The sequence below is a fragment of the Pteropus alecto genome, unplaced genomic scaffold (genome assembly GCF_000325575.1).
Source record: "Pteropus alecto unplaced genomic scaffold, ASM32557v1 scaffold205, whole genome shotgun sequence".
Classification (NCBI taxonomy): Eukaryota; Metazoa; Chordata; class Mammalia; order Chiroptera; family Pteropodidae; genus Pteropus; species Pteropus alecto.
This window is the reverse complement of record NW_006436672.1, coordinates 366,265-377,183: the sequence shown is the minus strand read 5'-3', so window position 1 is coordinate 377,183 and position 10,919 is coordinate 366,265. Positions and strand designations below refer to the sequence as shown.

The 10,919-nt window shown below is 51.7% G+C and overlaps 1 protein-coding gene across 7 annotated transcripts in view; it reads left to right on the top strand.

Annotated features, from left to right (window-relative positions):
* Positions 1–10,919, top strand: part of TACC2 (transforming acidic coiled-coil containing protein 2) — a 172,206-nt gene that overhangs the window by 61,728 nt on the left and 99,559 nt on the right. The window lies entirely within an intron of this gene.

Sequence of the window (10,919 nt, the reverse complement as noted above, 5' to 3'; positions counted from 1 at the left end):
AAAGTGTGCGGCCCGGGTTCGGACCCGGCTGGGGGGACTGCGCGCGCGGCTGTCTGGCTCGGAAAAGTCAGCCGCTCTGCGGGTCTTTGGCAGCAGCGTCCCCGAAGGAAGGCGGCTCCGTGCGGGCCGTGCCCGATCGCCGCGGGCCGGTAGGTGCGGGAGGGCGCGCGCGCGGGGGCTCAGCGAGGGGGCGGGCGCCCCCAGGACCTTGGCCGCCGCGCAAAGGCGTGCTGGGAGTGGAAGCCCGAGCTCGTTTTATCTCCCCCCGGGGGCTGTTAGGGAGGGAAAAGTGGCTAACTGCACATTTGTGTCCCCTGCTGGCAGAGGAGCGCGTCTGTCTGTCCCGGAGGCTCGTCCTGTGGGGTGAGACGGGTGGGGGTCTGCTCCGGGGGTCGGGGTGCACGCCCGCCCGCGGCGGGGGTCCGCGTCCACGGTCGAGGTCCCTGCCTGCGGATGGGGTCCGCGCGGTGGCCGGGGTCCCTGCCATGGTTGGCGTTTCCACCCACAGTTGGGGGTCCTCCCCGTGATGGGATCTGTGCCTTTGGCCCGGGTCCACGCCACCCACGCTGGGCTCCTTCCGAATTCGTGCGGTCCCACCCGGTCGCGTGGGGGCACCCCGGGTGGGCCACAGCGGCGCGTGGATTTGCCATAAAACTGCGCTGGATGCTGGATATCCTTGGAGTTTAGGACTTTTAAATTCTCCAGTAGTTACGTCAGCGGGGCAGGGCGCACTTCGGGGCTGGGGCGCCCCACGTGACTCGCCCGAGCTTCCCTGTGGCGTCCTTGGCTCCCGCTCCCCAGGAGGAGTCGTCTTCTGCCTTCGGGCGTCCTGGAAACGCGACCGCAGAAGCGCTGCGATCCGCCGCACGGTTCAGCGCGCTTCCCGCAGCAAGCTGTTGCGTGGTGTTCCAGCGACGTCCTCCGTGAGGGTCTTTCCTTGAAACGGCAGCGTCCTCGTCGTCGTCGGCATGTTATTGTTCTCCTCCACCTCTGTCGTATGCTAGGACAGGAAGACGTGGTAGCGGGTTAAAACACAGCAGAAACACACGTGAGGAAAGTGTGTCTCCCAGGCTTGGCGGGACTGGGCAGGTGGAAACGGAAGAGGGGTTTAGGGAGGGCCAGCCAAGGGGCTTGGTCAGTGCTGAGTGTGCGCGCGCGCACCTCTTCACACGTGTGTGCGCATGTGCAGGCAGGACCATCCCAAGCCCCTTCTGTCATGGTGCATGGAAAAATCAAGGGTCCTAGTACAGTTTCCTGTCTATTCTGTGCCAGGTGGGGAGGAAGGTGAGCTCTGCTGGGGGTGGAGAACTGTTCTGTGTCTCTGGGATTCCCTATTGAGGCCACATTTCCAAAGCCATATTCACTGTATTTGAAAATGACGTTGGAAATGTCTGGGGCCACGTTCTGAAGCTGGGTCGTCGGTGGTTTTCATCCCTTCAGATTCTCTGGGTATTTGGAAGGGGCGCATTTTGACAGTTGGTGGAACAGGGCAGGGAGGATTTTGCTGGGGGCTGTGGAGTGCGGTGCCTCCCAGAGCGTTCCGCGCTCCCACTCTGAGGTCAGGCTGCGAGCTCCTCTGGAGAATGGGGCCAGTTGTGCTGGACGGGCGAGTGGAGTCCCGTGGGGCCCCTTCTCACAGGCACTGCCTGGGCGTGGGCACTCCTGTCCGCAGGGCTGGAGCGGGAAGTAGGTCAGGGACCGCTCTCCTTGTGCAGACATCACGGCCACCTCTCAGCTCTCCAGAGCCTCTTGGGCTCCTTTTTATAGTCACTCATCAGAAGTTACTTCCTGAGCCTCAGGTAGGACGGGCTCTGTGGAGTACAACCCATGCTCAGGTTTCGGGCCTGTGGAAATCCCCGGAGGAATTAGCCCCTGGGCCCTCTGTCCTGCTAGGCTTGGGTGCTTAAAATATTTTAGCTGGAAGGAAACTTAAAGACCAGAGTTTCCTTTTACAGATGTGAAAAGGGAGACTCAGTGAAGTCCAGGGTCTGGGCCAGCGTCACGGGAAGGCGGGACTCAAACCCAGGACCCCGTACATGTCATCTGGTGTTCTCTTGGTTAAGTCCTGAGACTGCGTGGCCTCTTTGGTTCCATCCTGCTTTGGTGGTGGTTTACATTTGTTGTTTCTATGGAGACAGACACTGCTGGGGGAGGACTTGCCTGGTCTGCAATACCACTCCACAGGAGTGACGTGGGGAGTGGATACATGGTGGTTGAAGTGAATAAGACACAGCCCCTGCTTTCAAGTAGGGGTGTGTGTGTGTGTGTGTGTGTGTGTGTGTGCGCGCATGCATGTGCGCACGTGTGTGTTTCTGTGTGACTGTGTGTGTGTGTGTGTGTGTGTGCGTGCATGTGCGCACGTGTGTGTTTCTGTGTGATATAACAGCCTACATTGGGCAGTCTTTATGGTGAGGAGAATGCCCCAGTAGGGGACATCTGGAGATGTACAAGGATGTTTTGGTTGTCCCAATGACTGGAGAGGGCACAGTTGGCATCTAGCTGGAGAGAACCAGAGATGCTGAGCATAGGACCGTCCTGCACAACCAAGAACTGCCTCACCCAAAATGCCAGTGGCACCCCCAGGAGAGGACACTGCAAGGGTTCGAAGAACTGAAAGAGACCAGTTCTAACTGAAAAGATGAGAAATGGGGGTTTATGGGCTTGCTAGGCCCCAGGCCATAGGTATGGATGAGCCTGGGGGGCACTGAGGGCTGGGTCAAAAGCCCATTTGTGTGTGTGTGTGTGTGTGTGTTCTGCTGGGACTCAATTGCACAGCCAACAGCACATGGTTCTGGGGTAGCCGTGGATTGGGTTTTGCAGACCGTGGAACCCTTTGCAGACGATCAGAAGAAGGTTTAGGAAGCTGGAGACAGAGTCACAGACTAGTCTTGGCAAGGGGAGCAAACGTAAGAGGAAGGCCGCAGGGCTGGGTGCCCTGTTCTCTCCCACCGCGGCCTAGGGCCGAAGCACGCGAGATGTGCCTTGGTGTCTGGGGTTTGTGTGCCTCTCGCCCATTGAGGTCACAGTCCTTTGTTTATAACCTCAATAATCATTTCCACAGCAACTCCCTGTGATGACAGAACAGCCCAAGGGTTATGAAATCATTTGGGAAAAACCAAAGGCATGTGAAAGGCCTGGGGAAGCACGAGTTTGCAGGGAGATGCCCCTAAATATAGAGGGGCAGGTAGAGGGCTCGGGGGACCGCGGAGCAATTATCTGCAACAGAGCTTTCGTTTCAGATTCGTTGATCAGCTGCACCCCCTCCCCTTCCCCCTGGACCTCTCTGGTCTGTGGTCTCGGTCGGTTATTTAGCAAATGTGTTCAGTGCTGCCAACTGAGAGACAGCGAAGTTCCCAAGACCGGTTTCCCGGGGGTGGGGAGAGGCCGTGTGGAGAAAGCTCCACGTGAAAATACTTGGCAAACCGTGCAGCGCTGTGCAAATGGAAAGTCGCATCAGTATTTTTCACCTCGTTGTGATTTGCGGGCTTTATTTAGGGGACGTAGATTTTCTAACACTTCCCATAGCTTCTTATTATTATTTCTAAGTGGAAACGGGGAGGCGTGCCAGTCAGCGCAGTTCTCTTCGATTTGGAAGCTGGCTGTCTCGTGTCCGTCCTTCCTTGTTTTGTCGCCCTCCCTTTTTATTGGTCACCTATCCTTCCCCAGAAAACAAGTAAAACGAAAAGAACAGGAAACTCACAGCAGTTCTGCTCACAGAGCAAATGCCGGGGAGAAAACAGAAAGAGAAAGCGGTTGCTTCACTGGCTCCTGTACGTACAGGTTTGGCTACTTACAGTCCCTCTAATTCCGTTCATGGTGTGGTTGCGTCCATGGGGACCCTCTGAGGTCCAGGAGCTGTCCCCAGGTGCGTGTCACGTCGAGTGTACAGCTCCTGGCCAGCATTCTCTGGTTTGGGTTCCTGAGGGCACGGGGTGGTTTCACATCGTGACAGTTATGGGGGCACGTTCTGAGCTGGGAAGGGGTGGTAAGAAGGTGGCTCATGCTGGCGTCAGGAGCATGCGTCCCCTGCTTTTCTTGCTAGGACACCCCTTCTTCCAACCTCAGGCTCTCCATGGCTGCCTGTTGTCTGGTTGCCTGCTTCCCATGAGACAGGAAAAGGTCCTGTGTTATCTTGCTCTCCTTTTACTGAGCCGGCTCACCTGTGAGTTACCTGGTCCAGGACCCGGTATTGAACAGCTCTCGGGTCACCTTGTGGCCAGCCATGGGCCAGGTGCTCTCCTCGAGGGCCGCCGAGGCCCTGCCTCATTTCTCCCGGCATCCTTGCGCCGAGTGCCGGGCTGGGCAGAACCTGTTTCCAGAAGTCCCTTCTTGTGTCAGTGACTGTCTACATCGGTTCCGGTTCCCCTCTGGAACTGTGGGTACAAACCTTTGCTCCTTCCTTGTGTGAGGTCTAAAACAAATTGGCTCCAAAATATGAAAAGCACAGCTCATGACTGAAATGGACAAACGTTCGATTTTAAGTGTCCGTAAAACATCACATGTCACCCTTCTTGTTGGAACTCGGTGACCTCTTTGGTGCCACCGGCTTGCCTCCCTGTGGCCCTCACTCTTCCAGCTCCCTCATCCCAGTGAAGCCTGTCTTGCTGACTCTGGGCTGAGACTGGGAACAAGGTAGAGGGCTGAAAAGGACCCTTTTGCTGGGGACACGCTTCTGCTGCTAGCCCTGCGGCCTCTTCCTTTTCCCTGGGGGCCTCCACCCTTCATAGGGCTGAACTGGAGACAGGGCCCATTGGAGGAGAGGCCTGGGGAGACGGCGTGAGCTTCTGTAATGAGGACAAGGTCTGTGGCAGAGGCTTGGGTTCTTGCCACTGTGTTTCTTTGCCAAGTTACTGAATTCCTCGCATCTCAGTCTCCTATAAAGTAAGTTGTCTGCCATTTACGTGGGGTGGAGGATCATAAAAGGCAGCATTTGGCAAAACTCTAGGATACCCTACAAATATAAGTAGCTATGTATTTTTTAATTCCTTTTTTCCTAAACCGAAGCCTAAATCTTTAAATTGCTGGGATTTCTTACCTGAGAGTGGAAAATCTCCTTCTGTTCTCCCTGGCACAAATCTCTCAGACGAACCGCTTTACCCAGAGTGCCGCGGGAGCCATCCTCCTGTTCTTAGCTCCAGCCAGGCCCGGGGCACACACGCCGTGGGGTTGCCTGGATCCCGTGCCCTTGGACCCGCATTCAAATTCTGCCGCCCTTCACCCCTCCCTAAGGGCTGGGTGAGCAAGGGTGTGCAAAGCTCTTCGCACAATGCCTGGTAGATACAAGCATCCAGCAATGTTAGCTGCTCTTGTGATTATCATTTATTGTCATTATTAGTACTTTTATTGTAATTATTCAAATTCGTTCCAGTATTTAGTATGTGTTAAATATTACCATCGATAATAAAATCAGCATGCTCGAGACCTTGGTCAGCCAGTCCCCTCCCCGTGCAGGATCCTGACTTCCTCCTCGGCTTCTGGGAGCAGTGGATGTCTCTGCTGCTAGGAATCTGTTTATCCACCTGGCCTGATCCCCGTACCTGGCCCGCTTGTCCCACTCATCATGTGCCAGATCAAGAAAGGATGAGTTGTCCCCCACAGTGACTGGAAAAGCAAAGCATTTTTGAGGAGGTGCCAAGGCCACAGAGCCGGATACCTGGTGAACACACCTTGACAGGTAGAAGCAGAGCTCGGGTGTATCTGCTCCTCACGCCAGAGGACGTAGGTTTTGTCTCACAATGCCGATGGGGGGGACCCAAGAAGGACGCGCACGTGTCCTGTGGCTTCTGATCTTTGCCAGCTGGGTCATGCCCAGCTCGTAACCAGCCAGCAACTCCCGAAGATGCGAGATCTCAGAAGATTTTATTTTGCTGAGTTATCGCAGGCTTTGCCTTTTAAAAAAAAACAGACAAGGAGTGAGCAGCGTGGGGCTCCGTTTCAGCCGTGTTGGTGAGAGAAACGCCAGCGTTTCTACAGTGTGGTGTGCTGGGCGCCTGCCCTGAGCGTGGGGCCTGCCTGCTCATTTTAAGAGTTATATGGTATTACTCAGTCTGTATTAGAAAAAAGTAGAAGTAGCATGTCAAAACCACAGACTCACAGATGTTATTACTTAGAACTACGTAAGTTCATTTCAATTGAACTGAGTTCATTGAAAGATCAGCAATAAGTAAATAATAGCACAGGAGGCTTAAGGTATTATGTGTGAGGTATGTAGTTAATACGGCTTTCCAACAAATTAGATGCTCACACCCCAGATCATCTTTGATTGTTCCCCACGTCCCTTCCCTCTCACACCGGTGTTGGGTGGACGTCATCAAGCCTTTTGCATGCCTGACCCCAGATCCTTTGTTCCGTCATGGAGAACCCAAACCGAGCTCTGTAGGTACCGGCATGCCTTCACCTAAGAATTTTTCGTTTGTTCCTGAAAAGAATTTCCAGCTTACAGAAAAGTTGCAGGAGCAGCTTGAAGAATTCCCTTATTCCCCTTGCACGAATTCTTCAATTGTTTACATCTTACTATATATGCGTTGTCATCCCCTCTGTATATATACATATATATCCATTAGCATTACTCTTTTTATGAATCATTTGAGAGCAAGTTGCAGACAGGAAGCTGTGTCCCTCCAAACAAAACAAGGCCAAACACTCCATTTCCCCAAACGAGGACACAGCCCAACGCCAGTACGTCCATCCACTTGGAAAATCAATATGATATATCACTGCTCCACCTGGTCTCCAGAACCCATTCAGAATTGCCAGCGCCGTCTCGTTTTCCATCCGATTCAGGATCCAGTTCGAAAGCACACGTCACATTCTCTGTGTACACACCTGTAGACTCTCCAGTCTGGAAGGGCTCCTCAGTCTCCCTCTGCCTTTCGTAACCTTTAAGGGTACAACTCTTTCATTCTGGAAGAATCCTCAATCTGTGTCCATCTGAAGTTTCCTCTTGACCAGACGCTGGCTGTCTGTGTTGGTCAGGAGTCCCACAGACGTGATGCCGTGCTCTTCCCAGTGGTCTCCTGGAGCACAGGGTGAGGCTCGTCCCACCTGGGAGATGATCACTGTGGTCAGCACGCGGCCAAGTCGATTCTCCATCGTGAAGTCATCGTTTTCCCTTTGTAATCCATCAGTAGTGGCTGGGAAGACACTCCACACCAGGGTCCTTTGCTTCTTTAAACCTTTTTCATGCACTTTTTAGCACCCTTCGGTGGCTCCTGCCTGAATTCACCACCCCTCCCCACCCCCGATGGCTCTTACATGGTGATTTTCTGTTTTCATCACCCCTACATTGACTAGTTGGCATTGCATGATCTGTAAGAAGGAGCTTTCGCTTCTCCCTTATTTATGCATTTGGTCATGTGTTTATATCTAAACTCATGGGTCATTGCTTTTCTCAATGGGTTATAATCCATTAGTATCTGGTATATTTTTATGCCCAATTGAATCCCAAATTTGGCCTATGGCAGCCCCTTTTGATGGGGTTCTCGTGTTCTTTTTGATATGACTCTTCTCAGCAGACATAGCTAGGAAATAAATATGTGTACGTGTGCACGTTGATATGACTCTTCTCAGCAGACATAGCTAGGAAATCAATATGTGTACGTGTACTGTGTCACACGTACACACACACACACACACACACACACACTCACTCACTCACTCACACTCACTCTCTCTCTCTCTGTATCGAGTTCCGTGTTTATCCGATACCTCTAATTGCAACCCAGCCCTGAGAGCCCTTTGGAGCCCAGTCTGCTTTTGCAGAAGCAAATCCTTCTGTGACGAGAACTTGTCTCCCGTTACCCTTGATGTGGTCGTTTTTCTGCTAATCTCCCTGTAGGTGATGATTTCCCTGGGAGACCGGCCTCCCCGGTGCCACCGCAGCCCCCACCCTTCTCCTGTGCTCCTTGCCCTGTCCGAGGGAGGGAGGGAGGGAGGGGAAGCCTGCTAGCTTTCCCACCGAACCATCTGGGGGAGCCTTTTTTTTTTCCGGAAGGCCCTTGCACTTGGCCTCCTCCCCCACCCCGCCCCCCACAGCCCCACCGGACCGAGGGCCTTCCCAGGTCACCCCAGCTTGAAAGAAGCCCACTTTCCTATGGCAGTTTCTCCTGTTCCTATCCTTCAAAGTTCTTCTTGCTTTTTAAACTTTGAGCTTGCCTAGTTCTTGATTAGCCAGCTCTGGAATGTGTGATTCCATTTAAAAAAAAAAAACTGCTGATGTATGATTGACATATAAAAGCTGTAATATTTAATGTATGCAGTCCGATGAGTTTGGCCATGAGTATATACCTGTGAAATCATTACTACCATCAAGGTTATAAAATACCTATCACCTTCCAAAGTTTCCTCCTGCCCCCATCATCATCATCAGCATCATTATCATCATCATCATCATCATCATCATCATCATCATCATCATCACTTTTGATCCCATTTTGTTCTTCCTGGTGCTGGCCTGGAGCTCTTCCTGTGGCATGGGTCCTATGCGTAGAGCTGAAGGTGTTGGTTTTTAGACTGGAATGTGAATGGCTTCCTCTTTGAAGCAGAACCCTCTCTGCCTCAGTCTCTGGAGGGGGGTGACTCATGGCCCTTTGGAGAAGCACTTGTTGATGCAGGCTGCTTCCCTCCCTGACACATTCCAGCGGAAAATCAACCCTTTGCTGGCCTGCCTGAATCTATAGTGGGCTGGCCCCAGCAGCTGGTGGCAGCAGCTGGTGATTAAAACCTCTGACAGATTTTTTTTTGCCCTCTGAAAAGTATTTCAGTCACTCTGGCCCCAGTGCCACCGCTAGTAGAATTTAGAAGCCGTTTATAGCCTCTTACAGTTGGTCCGAGAAGAGCAGTTTTCTATTACGAGTCCCTCCACGTGCCACGTGCCCAGGAATTTGCTCTGCCCTGGGCTTCTGGAGCGGAACTGAATCACCTGAAAGTAAGACAGGCCCAGGGCTGATGGTCCAATGCGAATTTGACAATTTATTTATTTATTTTTTTAGCAATTCTGTGTCATTCAAGCTAATGTATCTGTGTACACTTATAACGTTTATTTTTAAAAAATTATTATAATTATGTCGTACCGGAGGTTTATAAAGCTTTATCATAGCTCATTAACTCTTGGTTCAGATGCTATTCTTACACCCTCGGCCATGTTCCCTAGTCTGTAGGGCAGCAGCAGCAGAGCACTGGATAGAGGGCATAAAGAGTCGGCTGAGTCGGTAAGCAGAAGTGCTGGCCGCCAGCCTGCGAGGGAGGGCCGAGACTGAGTTGGAAGGGTCCTCAGGGATCGTGCAGCCCGGCGCCGTCACTTCTGCAGATGGAAAAGCTAAAGCTCCGAGAAGCCACCTGGCCGAGATCCCAAGGTGGGGCCAGTCTAGGATCCAGGCCTCTTGACTTCATGGATCATCGTTTTTTGGGGTTTTTTTTTTTTTAGCGCCGTAGCATATTTCCTCACTTGCATCCCAGTCGCTCAGGTTGCTGATCATGTGTCATCGAGGACATTTTAATGATCTCCCAAGATGCTCTGTTCGACAAAATCGGGCTGCCCAGTAATGCTTGGAAAAATAATTCCATCCCAGACAGTTAAAAATGCCATCCCATGGAGTATGCGGGCAGGTACCTGTTACCCGAAAAGTTCTGTGCTGGGACCTTCATGGTCCCCGGCGTGCTCAATGCACGAGGCGTGGCTGAGTTCTGTCCGGGGCTGAGGCTGACCAGCCGAGGTCTGCAGGGCGCGAAATTCTGAATACAGAAGTTGGAGGGTGGTGGAGACGGCGTTTCTGACTGATCTTATCTCTTAAAGCTCACTGAGTTGTTAGCTGGCACTTAAGTGTTTCCTTAAATATGTTTTCTTATTTCTTTTGCTTATAAAACCAGTACGTGTTCAACACAGAACTAGAACATAGAGGTAGATTCAACGAAGAAGAAAAAATACTCGTATTTTCACTCCTGGAAGATGATCGCCACGAACAGCTTGGGGCTTCTGTGTCACTGGGTGCTCGTCACCCTGCTCTCTTTCTGTGTGTCTTTATACATACATGGACATACAGGTGTGTGTGCACACACATATGTGTATATCGACACACACAGCACATAAAATCTGCATCATGCTGCCAGTAGTTTTTCGACCTATTTTTAGTTAATAATAGACATATTTACCTTGAGAGACATAGAGATCTACCTTATTATGATTTTTTTTTTAATAACTGCAAATGAGTTCACTCTGTGGCTGTGCCTTAATTCGATTAACTGTCCCCTATTGTTGGACATCTGGGTCGTTTCCAGTTTTTGTGTTTTGTCTTTTTGCTGATCATAGTTGTGACCAGCATTTTTACTCACACCTTTAATCACCTCCTTAGAATAAATTCTTGGAAGCGGAATGGCTGTGTCAGAGGAACCGAAGTCTTTTATGGCTTTTAATGTGTGTTGCCAAACTCCTGGGCGATGTTTTTCCACTCAGGTTTTATGACTGGAAAATCGATACTGCCTGTAGTTTAGGATTCTCCGAACTGCGATCCAGTGAAGACATGCCAAATCCCTGCCATCTTTCCTCCCTCCAAGCTCGCTCCTGCCTTCATTTCACCTGTCCTTGGGTGTGGTCGTAGGGCTGTAGGATCAGGTTCTGTGGGGTTTGGGATGCTGGGTGGGGACTGGAGGAAGAAGGAAACAGAGAAGTTTCAGAGGAATAAACAGTGAAGGGTGGGCACACCCATGTGCTAGGCCAGTCGCATTTAGAATATAGTTCTGGGATATTCAGCCTGGGCCTCCCTGCCTCTCATTCATCTCAAGGCCAAGGGCAGTTCTTTGTGGCTGAGCATTTGCTAGAAGCCTTGGGCTCATTCTTCAGCTAACAAGTCCCAGTACCTCACTCAACCTGGCCTTGAGATTGCTCCTGTCTACCTCTCGCCTTTCGAGCCTTCCTTATGTGC